The sequence below is a fragment of the Coturnix japonica genome, chromosome 17 (genome assembly GCF_001577835.2).
Source record: "Coturnix japonica isolate 7356 chromosome 17, Coturnix japonica 2.1, whole genome shotgun sequence".
Classification (NCBI taxonomy): domain Eukaryota; kingdom Metazoa; phylum Chordata; class Aves; order Galliformes; family Phasianidae; genus Coturnix; species Coturnix japonica.
In genome coordinates, this window is record NC_029532.1 from 7,796,685 (window position 1) to 7,809,660 (window position 12,976).

The following is a 12,976-nucleotide window of genomic DNA, read 5'->3' on the forward strand; positions in this document are numbered from 1 at the left end:
AAAGCCAGGTGGGTTGTGCTGAGTGTAAGATAGAGTTTTGTGACATCCGTGCTGGTTCCTGCTGGGTGTCACCAATGGTGTGTGCTCTCTTGTTGGCCGTGGCTCCAGATGCTGCACAGTAATTGGAATGGGTTCCTCAGCCCCATCCAAACCTGAGCACTGTGGTTTTCCAAACGCTGTTGTCCTGGCAGTCTGCCCGGCCCTGTCTGGGCATTCACTGATTGTGGTACAGCGTGAGCCTTGTTCCAGCACTCTCCCAGCTGTGGCACACATCTGGCTGCCATCCTGCTGTGCTCGGGGTCCTTGGGCTCTTTGCATGTCCCTGCTCTTACTTTTGACAGCAGTGGCACCGCTGCGGTGCCTCCCTGCTTCCTTCCTGTTGCAAAGGAAGCCCTGCATCCGTCCAACATCTGAACCGAGGGCACCAGCACATTCTGCCCTGTGGTTTCTCACAGCAGCGAGGACGGAGATGCCGCCCAGGCTGAGTCAGCACTGAGCTTCCTGAGCAGCACCCGATCGGAGGGCACAGAGCTGGGGCTGCTGCTGCAGAAATGCCACCAAAACACTGCAAGGGCAGAGAGCTGCTCTAGAAAAGGTAAATTGAAAGGAGTGCCATTGAAACACACAGAGAGAAGTCCTTCCTTGTGAATGTTAATTTAAACACGATCTCTAGCTCCTGCCTCCCCACACAAAGGAAATCTGCTGCCTCTGCCCTTGGTGAGTGTTTTACCAAGCTCAGATGAAACTGCATTTACAACATCCCTTTGTCTCTCTTGGAGTCTGACCAACAATTATAAGATGTGAAAGAGAGCTTCTTGCTTGTTCAGGCCCAAGGGGAGCAGCTGGCATAAATAATAGATGGGCCCATATTGCTTCCCGCGTTGCTGTGCTGCCGCTGCTCACAGACGCAACCTGGGCAAGGTGTGGTGCAGCAGCAGCAGCAGCAGCAGCACGGGGATCTGCTCTCCTCGAAGGAATGTGGTGATGAAGTGGGGAACAGCTGACGGGAGCAGGGCTGGTATGCGCGGCCGGCAGACGTGACACTCCAATTTTAGAAAACTACAACTGGGGAGACTCAGTGCTGGACCTTGCTGCTCTCTTCCATACAGGGAGCTCTGGGAGGGCAACACCTTATCTGTGCACAGCATGAATGGCCCCTCCTCCAGGCAGCTGTTGCTTCACAGTCGGTACCTTTGGAGCACACACCTAGCTGAGGAAATATGCTAAGGGTTTGTGATATACAGCCACACCATATGATCTCACTATTGCTTTTCCAAGGTGAATGGCTCTGCCACGTCAGCCTGGAAAGCTGCAGTTAACCTTTGCTTTCAGTTTTGCCGCTATTGCCCTCTCTATCTCGCACTGTGGGCATCAGCATTGCAGCCTGCAGCCCTGCTTCCTGCCTGCCCCGCTGCCCCAGCCCAGCCCTCCTGCTCTGTTTGTGCCTTCTGAGCTATGCACGAGCATCTCCCCATCTTCTGCAAATGGTATCTGTAACTGCTCCCTCTGCTACACCCGTGTCCGATTTTGCTCTGAATTGCCAGGGCTGATGCTGGCGATGTGCTGGAATCCCGGTGACCCCCACCTGTTTTTGCATTGCTGTGGTTTGTAAGGAAGGGAGCTGGGGGCTGCCCCGTATTCCCAAAAGGACAGTCCTGCAGTTACCCCTCAGAACCAGAGGGAGGGACAGAGGCTGTTGCTCTCTTGCACTCTTCCATTCTCTTCTTGGTCTCTCTGGGCAGATGAAGGCTTTCCTGCTGTTTTCACCAAGGCCAGCAATCTATTCTTTTGTATTTTCTGTACTCCACTCAATTAGTTGAGGGCATTTAACATGGATTTTTTATGTTTGCATCACAAATTCTAAATGATCCATGAAAAGCAGCTGTTCAGAACTTCTGAATTCATTATCCCCAGAGTTTTGAAGCATAGAAACTTTGCCAGCCATCTGACTGGGGCCTGTGTAGTCAGTGCGATGGGAAACCATCAGTCGTTCTTAGCTATCATGGAGGAAATAATGCAGTGGTATGGCATCTGTTTTCCATTTTCCATGCACTGCAGCCTCTCCTCCATCTGATGCCGTTTGCTCAGAGCTGCCATAACTGGTTGGAAGCTGAGGACCTGCAGTGTTGGTGTGGCTGTACACAGGGCTGGACACCACAAAACCATTTCCATCTCTTCTCTTGAAGAGAATATGCACTGGATTTGGGCTGGAACCATCTCCCACTTCAGTGCCTCTGAGTTGTTTGTCTGCAAAAGGAGGATAGTGGGGGAGAGTCCTGTGTGAGCTTCCTGCTGATGTGACCAGCAGACAAGAAGGGATCTTCCTTCTGCCCCACCAAAACCTGCATGTGTAAAGGAATTTCAAATCAGGGAAATACATTGGGCAAAGTAGACACAGCAGATATGAGCAGTGTAGGCTGGTTCCTGCTCCCGACCATCACTCTTATGCAGTTCTGGGTAAAGCTTTGAGTCTTGCTTCCTGGCTCTTTTAGAAAGACCTAGCAAAACAATATGGTGGTGTGAATAAATAATTAGAATATGCCATGGCATTGATAATGTAAGTTCAAACCTGGGAAAGTTTCAGCTCCAGGCTGTCAGATTGCTTTCCAAATCAGAAAGGATCTGCAAGAAGAGTGGGGAGAATGCAGAACACAGAGCATGTAGGTTCCTCTTCTGTAAACAGGTAATGGCAATCTCACCTGGGAGCGCTTTGAGCTTCAACTCATTTGGGGCTCACATTTCTTCTGGCTTCTATATCCTGTTGTTAGTAAAAGGAAAGCTCATGATCTCCTAATGTGAGCAGTATTTGCAGTATTGGCTCCCCAAGGTTTGCTCCATCACTGACAATCGCCAGCAGAGGCTGTGAGAAGGATCCCATCAGCCTGCAGTGAGCCATGGCTGTGCTACTTGCGTTGCCCAATACACAGCTCGAGGCACCTCGCACAGAATCATTCAGACACCCACCAAACCCCATCTGCCTTTCTGCCTGTTCCACCTGGCCTGTTTCTCGGCAGCCATTTCATCTGTCCATGCAGAAGCGACCTGGCTGAGAGCTGGAGCCTTGCCTTGCTTTCTCTTCTCCTTCCTTTCTTCCTTCCTTGGCTCGTTGGGTGTGACAGCAACGCCTGTTTATTTCTTTTGTTTCCACACATAGTCAGGTCTCTTTCCCTGACATTATGCAGCTCAGCACAAGCACTCCAGGTGGGAAGAATCCAGTTCAGTGCCCTCCTCCCACCCTGGGCTGCTCCCATCGCTAATGAACTGCAAACAACCATATTCCTCATGTTCAACCTTCACCCTGCCTGGCGCATCTATAATCTAAATATAGGCTGTAATTATTCCACTGGCATCTGTAGACCCATTGACAGAACTGACAGTGGCAGAGGTCAGGAGACCCTTTGCACCTTTAATATATTCCCTTAACTATTTCCCCGCCACCAGTGGCTGCGGTCTCCCCAGCACCCGGTAGATGCTGGGGATCTGTCCTCTGCCTCTTCCAGACCCATTTGTCCCACTCTCCTCTCAGTCTCCATGCCACCAAGCTGCAGGCTGATTATTTCCTTCCCTCTAATTGGGACACTTTGCTTGTTTGTCTGGTTGTGCAATCAAAATGTGAACTCCGAATGCTCTTTTCAAGCAAACGACCCACATCTCCCCCAGATGCAAATCCCAGTGCCTGAGAAAACGAGAGCAGGAATCGATCTCCTGGCCAGCATGCTGTTTCCATCTTGGAATACCCTGGAAGCCAAGGCACCGATTTTCCATATTATTTTTATGGTTCTGTGGAACAAACAGATGAATGTGGTGCCGTGAGTGAATAGCAGGGGGAGAAGCTAATCTGTGCTGTAAGTAATTTGATCACAAATCATTTAGAGAATGTAAATTGTAGGGGAGAGATGTCACTCCTGGCAGGAGGTCGCCCGTGTCACCTGTCAGACCATCCCCAGTGGTGGTCATGAAAATTTCTTTGTGAGATTATTAATAAATAAACATAATGCTCTGCATTTCTGCAGCACCTTTCACAGGAGGGACAAAAAACACCTGACCATTAAGAACCGTGTGATGCCATTATTTTAACTTCCATTCATAATACTGTTTTAAAGGTTAAATCTGTCATTTGTTTCCTGGGATTGACATTAAATTTAACCTTCGAGATGGTCTCACAGAATTTATAATTCCATACAAAACGGTGAAAAGCAGCAGAAATGGAGGAGGCAGTGGAAGGTTGGCTGACTCTGTGACTGTTCAGATCCGCTGTGAGCACTGTGTGGGACGGAAGGTTACGGTTGTGAAGTTGTAGTGCTGCCATTCTATGTGCGATGATTTATTGCCACACTTTCCCAGCTCTGGGTCGAGGCCGTGCATCTTGGTGTAGGCATCGCCGTCATTGCTGGTAAGGCAGAGGAGGACACAAAAGGGTGACAGAAAGATAGAAGAAAAGCTGTTGTCATTGTATGAACCCCAAGTGCTACACTGACCAGCACTACCTCATTTTTCCTTTGCATTCTTATGTCTCGTATCCATATTGTCAGTCCAAAAGGTAACATGCACTTTGAAGCCTTTTCTGGGTAGGAATCTGCCTTTGTTCTGTGGTGCTTTTGCAGAACACTGGGTACCATTTGAGCCCTGACTCATGCATGGGACCCAGAAGTCCCAAGCCTGTCCTGCTCCTGCTGCAGCCCATGGCAGAGTGCATCCTGCTTTCTCTAGCTGTGAAATTGTGTAGCACCAGTGCAGGGAGCAGACCTCAGAACTGAAGAACAACTCACAAAAGAAAAGCATTACCCATATCAGATTCTTCAGCAGATTTCCCCTTTGTGCAGGGCTGTGAATGGGAAGGTGCACACACAGCTCCTGGCAGGGCCACACTCCTAACATCTGGCGCAGAGCCGCTGAGCCCTGCCAGCAGCTGAGCACGGAGCTGAGAGCACTGCATTCCTACAGAACTCACCCAAAACTCGTGGAAGGGTCATGAGGAGGAATGTCAGGGAAGTAGGGGAAGGGCCTGGGCCTGTTAAAACTGGAGCTGCGCAATCTGGAGTCAGTTTCTTTTTTCTTTTCTTTTCTTTTTCTTTTTCTTTTTCTTTTTCTTTTTCTTTTCCTTTTCCTTTCCTTTCCTTTCCTTTCCTTTCCTTTCCTTTCCTTTCCTTTCCTTTCTTTCCTTTCTCCTTTCCTTTCCCTTTTCCTCCTTCCTTTCCTTTCCTTTCCTTTCTCTTCCTCCTTTTTTTCTTTCTTTTTCTTTTCTTTTCTGTTTCTTTTCTTTTCTTTCGTTCTTCTTTTCCTTTTCTTTCTTTCCTCTTTCTTTTCTTTTTTCTTTCTTTTCTTTTCTTTTCTTTCTTTTCTTTTCTTTTCCTTTTCTTTTCTTTCTTTTCTCTCTCTTCTCTTCTTCTTCTTTTCTCTTTCTTCTTTCTCTTCTCTTCTCTCTCTCTCTTCTCTTCTCTTCTCCTTCTCTTCTCTTCTCTTCTTTCTCTTCTCTTCTTCTTCTTTCCCTTTCCCTTTCCCTTTCCACTTTCCCTTGTCCCTTTCCCTTTCCTTTTTCCCTTTCTCTTTCCTTTTTCCCTTTCCCTTTTTCTTCCTCCTCCCCTCCACGTGCCGCCCTACCCTCCCTCCCTCCCTTTCCCCTACCCTCCTCTTCCTCCCTCCCTCCCTCCCTCCCCTCACTCTCTCCCCTCCCTCCCTCCTCTCCACCTCCTCTCCCTCCTCTCCCCTCCCCTCCCCTCCTCTCCTCCTCCTCTCCCTCCTCTCCCTCCCGCTCCCTTTTCTCTTTCCTTTCCTCTCCTCTCCTCTCCTCTCCTCTCCTTCCTTCCTCTCCTCTCCTCTCCTCCCTCATCCTCTCCTCTCCTCTTCCTCTACTCCATCTCCTCCACCATCTCCTTCTCAGTCTCCTTCCTCTCTCTCCTTTCCCCAACTCCTTCCCCCCTCCTCTCCTCTCTCTCAGCTCCCCCCCTCCTCCCCTTCCCTTCTTTCCTTCCTTCTCTTTCTGTTTTCTTTCTCTTTTTTTTCTCTCTTCTCCTTCCGTTTTCCAATTACTTCCCCTTTTTCTAATCCATTTCCTCTTTCAAGAAATCTGCACATGAATGGGTGAAAGAGAAAACCTCCAACAAAAAAATGAAGCCTCCAGCACAGCTGAGTAAGGGAACACATTGAGCACTGCTGACAACCAGAGACACTGTGTAAACAGGGATCCACTTGGGACATTTTGTTAAGAAAGCAGGCAGACATAGCAGCGAAGCTGTTGCTTTTGCTCTCGTGGTACCAGAGGAGTATGCTGCCCTTCCCAGCAGCCGTATTGGTGGTTTGGGTTCTCACCTGGCTGAGCCCTCCTGCTGTCCCCCTGCCTGGATGCTGTGTGCAGCTCCAGCACCACACTCGTGGGCTGAGGTCAGCCCTGCAGCAATGGGGAGGCACTGCATCGGGGTCCAGGTGCTTCAAACGCTGCACAACTGGTGACATAAACTGTAACAAATGTGAGGGTACACCATAACACAGACACTGCCAGTCAGGGCTTAGGCAAAGCACCAGCACAACAGACCCTGCTCCAAGGGGTCTGGGATCTGTAGAGACACCCCAGGGCAGATGCACCCCTTTGGGGCAGAGGGAATGTACACAAGCAGGACTATAGGAAGGAAAGTGCAAAAGTCCGTATTCATCCATATATTCATGATCTGTAGGCTCAAGTGCTGTGATGCTCATTATCCAAGCATGACCTTAAAAACTGGAGCTGATGGAGAACATGGCAGCCCATCTGCTCGGCAGTGCAGGCTGCTGGGGGCCTTGCCCCGGCTTCTGTGCTTCTGTTCTTTGTCTGAATGCAAAATTGAGGGCTTGGGTTTCACCTCCAAGTCCTTGGCCGGCATGGTGGCAGCTCCTGCCCCATCCTGAGAATTGCAGTGGGGACAGCGTGTGGCTGGGACAGCGTGTGATGGGCACAGTGTGCAGTGGGGTTTGTGTGCTGTATCCCACACTGAAGGGTGTGGGCACCCCCTCAGCACTCTCCTGCTGTCCTGATGGGGTGAGTAGGGCTGCGAAGGCACACAGGAGGGGACATGGGTCCTCTACCACTGCCTCTCCACCACCCTGCTCTGCTTCCCACTGACCAAAGAAATGAATGGGCAGTGCTCCTTGCCACTTCATCCTTCCCAACATGCAGGAACCCATAGTGAGTATGTGATGTTAAATTTTCTATGTGAGCAATCCTGCTCCATCCTGCAGGCAGCCTCTTAACCTGCGTTCCAGATCCCTTCTTCTTTAAAAGAAATCATGCCTTTCTTCTGGGCAATTAAACTCCACAAGAAGGGACATTTTCTCCATCATACTTTCCCATCTCCCCTTCCCTGGATGGTGATCCCAGGCTCCAGCTCTCACGCTGTGCAGGATATTCTGCCACCAGTCCCATTTGGTTCCCTGATGAGATCAGCAGGCGGTGTGGTTGGAGCACTCAGGGTCACCGTGTCTGTCTGCAGGCTGATGCTTCATCTCCTCCACTGTATTTATCTCTTTTTGCAGTGCTCTTATCAGCCTGAGACCAAACTGTTGCACAAATGCTCATAAGATCCATCTGCAGACCTTAAGTATGGTGAAAAAGAGGTGTTTCTCTGAGCAATCTGTTGGAGAGATTTCGTACTGACTTTTAGACGAGTTCCACGCTGGTATGCATTCCTTTAGCATTAATGCTTCCTCTGGGACTCGAACCTTACAGAAATCCGAGAACCAAGCATGGGGCTGCAGACACAGCATGGAGACGGCGAGCACACAGCGTGCACAGGGCAGTGAGGGGAGGGGAAGGGAGCTCATGGCCATCGCCTGTGGCTGCTGCTGGAAAGTGGGATCTTGGGGAGCCCTGCACCTTTCAGTGTAGGAGGAAGGGCTTTTTCTTCTGAAAATAACTTCTAGCAGTAAGGCTGGGAATTATCAGTACGGGATGGGAAATGAAATCAATCACATCGACTTCGTCTTGATTTAAAATCCTTAAAGAGTTGGGTTGAGAATGTTGCAGTTTCCCACAGATAGGGTCCTTGCTGGGAACCTCATAGCCACCAGGGTGAGGGCATTCCCCACTGGCTCTGCTCAGCCCCGCAGTGCAGTGCCATGACTGCAGTGCCATGATTGCCATGACTGCAGTACCAGGACTGCCATGATTGCAGTGCCATGATTGCCGTACCATGACTGTTATCATTGCAGTGCCATGACTGCAGTGCCATGATTGCAGTGCCCAGCTGTGCCTGAGCAATGGCAGCAGGGTGGTTGGTGGGACAGCAGGGCTGCCCCATGAGCACTGGGAGCTGCAGAGAGAATTGGGGCAGCCTCTATGAAGGGAAGCCTATTTGTGACAAGACATCATTGAGGAAGCTTAGTTTTCTTTCTTAACTGAATCACTGTGGATAATCCCAAGTAATTCTGTCCTGTGTGTCCAATTTAGCAGTGAAAACCTGGAGCTTTGCAGGAGAACGTGGCAGATTTTGAAAGGCAGCTTTCCCAAACAGAAAGAGGAACTCGTGGCAGCTAAAGGAAGGATTCTCTCTTTGGGTTTTGTTTGGTTCTTGCACCTCCATCCACCGGCACTCTGTTGTTCAGAGAAAGAAGTGCGTTTTTGGAACGGAGAGCTGACAGACCTCGGGAAATCGAGTTGGGAGGAAAAAAAAAAACCAAATGGAATTCATGTTGTTTCTCTAAGCACATTCCCATGTTTCAGATTTCACACCGATAGATTGATGGTATGGTTTGCTTTAGAACCAGGTGGCCGCATGGCTTCCATCTGTTGTGTCTCCTGCTCTGTCTCCAGCGAGGAGCGTCGCGGAGCTGCGCGGCATCTGCCCCGCGGGACCGAGCTGTGCGCTGCGGGGATGGGATGGGATGGGATGGGATGGGGTGGGATGGGATGGGATGGGANGGGATGGGATGGGATGGGATGGGGTGGGATGGGATGGGGGGAGCTGGTTGTGCAGCCCCGCACGGCGGGACGCGGGGCAGACTCGTGCTGTGCGGTGCCGAGCGCGTTTCGCTCGCTCTGGACGCCCTGAATTTTTGCGCTCGTTTGGCGCAGAGCTGAAGGAGGAACAGGCGGCGGTGCTGCCGCTGGGGCTGCGGGCACCCACTGGGACGGGAGCCCGGCCGTGCCGCCCCGGGGGCCCGCAGGTGCTGCTGCCCGGAGCTGGGACGGCGCTGCGGTTCCGCCCAGTCGGGCCAAGTGAACCAGACTTACACTTTCGCTTTTATTGACCGCCGCGTTCAGCTTTTTTTCCCACTCGTACAGAGCCGTGCTGAGCGTTAAGCGGAGGCACAGCCCGCGGTCCTCCCCCCGCTCTCCCCGCCCCGGGACCGCGCTCGGTTGGGGGCCCGGCCCGGCTCGGTCCCGCCGCGCCCTCCCCGCCGCCTCCCGTCCGCGCTGGGTGCGGGAAGCCGGCCCTTTCCGGGGGAGGCCCGGCCGCGGGAGGGCGGTGGGAGGGCTCCGCTCATGCTCCCTCGCTCCGGGGCAGCTCCGCGCGGTGACTCATCGCGGGACGTGGAAAACACGCGCGCGGACGCAGACGCGCCCGTTGGAGCGGGGGCAGCGCCGGCCGCCAGGTACCGCGGGGCCGCAGGTGGCGGCGCGGGGCCGTGCGCGCTCCCGGCCCGGCCTGCGTGGCAGCCGCCGAGGGCGCGCGCGCGGGAGGGAGGCGAGGGCGCGCGCGCGGCTGAAGTTGTGTCCGGGACGCGGCTCCGCTCCGCTCCGTTCCGGGCCGCCCCGCGCGGGCCCCGCCGCTCCCCGACCGCAGGTGAGACCCGCGGGGCCCCGCAGAGCGCCGAGCTGAGCCCGGCCGTGCCGGACGGCACCGGGGAGAACGGGCCGCGCGGGGGCGGGAGGCGGCGGGGCCGGGCCTGGGGCTCCATGCGGACACATATGGGGGGAGCCCGGGCTGTTGGGGGGGGGTGGGCGGTGCCGCATCGCCGCTTTGTGTCTTTCGGGTTGTCGGGTCGCTCCCTGATGGCGATGGACGCGGTCGCGGCCCCGCGCACGTGTCGAGTCGGGCCGCCAGCAGCGCGGGGTGCGGGCTGAGCGCCGCGGGGCGCTGCGGGAGGAAGCGGTGAGCGCTGGGGAGGGCGGTGATGTCAGTTCCTGACACACTGTGAGTGTCCCGCTGTCATCGCGGCGTCTCTTCTGAAAGTTCAGCGCCGTGAATCACCGCTCGGGGCCGTTTGAGTTCTGCTCCCGCATTGAGACATCCCTCCGCACGGCACCGCTGCCAACTCTTAACACTGCTACTTGTTTTCCTGTTGACGTTCTTGGTGGCAGCCGTATTCTTTCAAGATGAAACAGGAAAAAAAAAAATAAAAATTAAAAAGGGAACTAGTTTGAGAGAAGTGCTGCAGCCCCCGCGGCCGGCGGCTTCGTGCCCCGTGAGACTGAACAACGAGCAGAAAAACGGGGGCTTTCATGGCCGTGGCTCCTATGGGAGCAGCGCTGGGTCTCAGCCCCGGGGGAGGGTTCGGAGTAGAATCGTCCTCTGGCTGCAGCTCCTCTGCCACGTGCTGCCTGCTGTGCTGCGCCTCTTTCCCAGCACACAGACAAGAGAACAGACACAGTTCAGACAGTTCTGCACCTTCAGTGCCGCTGTGCTCGTTTTGCTCTGGGGAAGCAGCTGCTCAGTGGGGCTCAGTGCCTGCAGTGCTGCTGCTGCTGCCCGGGGTGTTGTGCAGGTTGCAGTGCTCAGTGCTGGAAGCGGTGGGCGGTTGTGCTCCTCACACCCATTGAGATGGTGCTGCGGATGGCAGCAGGGTGTTCTGCCGTCCATCTCACGCTCCCACGTCTCTGTGAGCTGTTTGTCTGAGGGCCTCAGTTGGGACTGGGGGTGTGGGGGCTTGGTTTGGTTTGACACACAGGGATCTGTTTAGCAGTTATTTACTCAGAGTGAAATGAGTTAGGGATTTTTATTTGTTTTTGTGCAAGGGTAGGGGCCAGAAATACCTGCGTGGGTTTTCTGTACTCCTGCATTTTTGTGACTGTAAAATGGAGGTAGTGATGGTCAGGTTCACCTCCTGTGCACCTTTAGAACACTTTCTAGCTGTATAGAAGATGAATTAGTGAACAGACTGAGGCTGTTCCTTTTCCTCATGAGCCTTTTCCTACCTCATGTGTGCCAAATATATTGAATATATTGAAGGCCATGACAGATTGGTGCCCAGGGGTTGGGACAGGCCCTCTACAGAGCAGCAATTGCTGTGGATGCCAAGCCCCAGCTGATGACATTGGGCATCAGTGCAACCCTGGGGGCCTGACTGTTGTGCTGTCCTCAATGGAGACATTACCAGGATGCAGTTCTTTTAGAAAAGAGGTTTTGTGGTCCAGTTTACTCTGATTTACTCTTCTTAGATGCTCTTGCTATAGAACAGAATCATAGAATTACCCAGGTTGGAAAAGACCTTGAAGATCATCAAGTCCAACTGCAGCCTAACCATAGTGCCCTAAACCATAGTACCCTAAGCCTAACCACAGTACCCTAAACCGAAGCCTAACCGTAGTGCCCTAAACAGGCTGCTTGTGAGAAAGAACCCATAAAAGTTGTCTTTTTCTCCACCTAATGAAAACATCACCCAAACAAGCCAGGAGCTTCATTTGGAAAGTTGGGCTGATCTTTACTATGTGACTTCTCCATTATTATTAAAATTCAGCACATGGAGATGGAAAGTGGCTGTGATGCTGTGTAGGATGTGGGAACAGAATTCTGGTTTAAGAAGTCAGGGATGGGCATTTTACGTGTGACACGTTCCTGTGTTTGTTTTGTGAAGTTACTGGAGCAGCCTGTTCTGCCTTGTGTGGGAGCAGCTGATGGAGCACACACCTGTCTGGGTGCTGTGCTGGTCTGTAGGGGATGTCAGCCTTTGTCTCCAATCTGAATACACACTGCAGCAGCGTTATTACCATATGGAATGCAAACACAGAACATCTGTGCAGCTGAAGTAAAGCTCTTGATTGCATTGATAGCACTTACCGAGGGGCACTGATGTGCTGGGTGATGCTCAGTGCCTGACACAATGGCCTTCCCCTGCATAGGAAGGCTGAGCGTGAGTTAGAAAGGCTAAAAGCTTTGAAAGGCCCTGAAAAATTTCTTCTGTAGCAATCCCTGTTGGTGCAGGTGTGCTTGCTGCTCTCACTGACTCTATTGGGAAGCTTGCAGCACACTTGGAAGCACTTGGCACAGTTTATGCGTGTGTTGTCAGTGCCCAGGGCTGTAAGTGTGGGTCAGCTCAAAACTGAGGGTAACAAAGCCAGCATGACTTGACATCGCAGGGAGTGACGGGTGCTGAATTGGTTCCATGAGATGAGCTGGTGTTAAACCAAGAAGGCGAAGAGCTGGATTCTGTGTAACCATTTCATGAGGCTGCTGGGGAAGAGAAACTGCTGCAGGGACGGTTTCTGCTCACAGTGGCTCTCTGCAATGGAGTGCAGACCCAGATGGGTTGGCTTCACAAAGGAGAGCTGAGTGTGTTCACCTGGGGCAGCAGGCAGCCTCTGCCCCTCCTTGTGCCCAGCTGAGCATGGGGAGGTCATCCCTGTACCAGGTGTGCAGCTCAGGGTTTGCTGTCTGCTTTAGCAGTGCTATGGCGCATATGGCCTGGTCCTTGGATATAAGAGCAAATGGACAGCAATTATCAAGCTCTTCCACCAACAGTGGCAGTGGTTCCCTAGGGAAGTGGTGGTATCCACTGTTTGGTTTGGGCAGCAGGATCTACAAAATGCAGCATCTATGTTTTAAATTGCTTTTTAAAAGCATGCTGGTTTTTTTTCCTCCTTGCAGGTCACAATTGCTGCAGAGTGGATTGCACAGACCTTAAGCCCTTGTTTAAAAATGCTGGGCAGGTGTGGGGGAGGTTTGTGGGGCCGGGTATGGGGTGCTGCCTTGGGAGGGCTGAGCTGGGGCAGGAGTGAGGCCCTGCAACGTGGGGTGGTGGTTGTGTGAAGGCAGAATGCTGTGGGGAGTTGCTTTTAATGGTGGTT

At 52.6% G+C, this 12,976-nt stretch overlaps 1 protein-coding gene across 2 annotated transcripts in view; it reads left to right on the forward strand.

The window, feature by feature from the left end:
* Positions 1 to 9,406: 9,406 nt before the first annotated feature.
* NEK6 (NIMA related kinase 6) overlaps positions 9,407 to 12,976 on the forward strand; it is a 50,261-nt gene continuing 46,691 nt past the window's right edge. Inside the window, exon 1 of one of the 2 annotated variants that reach the window (XM_015879437.2) lies at positions 9,407 to 9,564. The gene's annotated coding sequence lies outside the window, so the exon portion shown is untranslated. Of the gene's footprint in view, positions 9,565 to 9,635; positions 9,756 to 12,976 lie in introns of those variants that run through there. The other variant, XM_015879438.2, reaches the window with a different exon arrangement.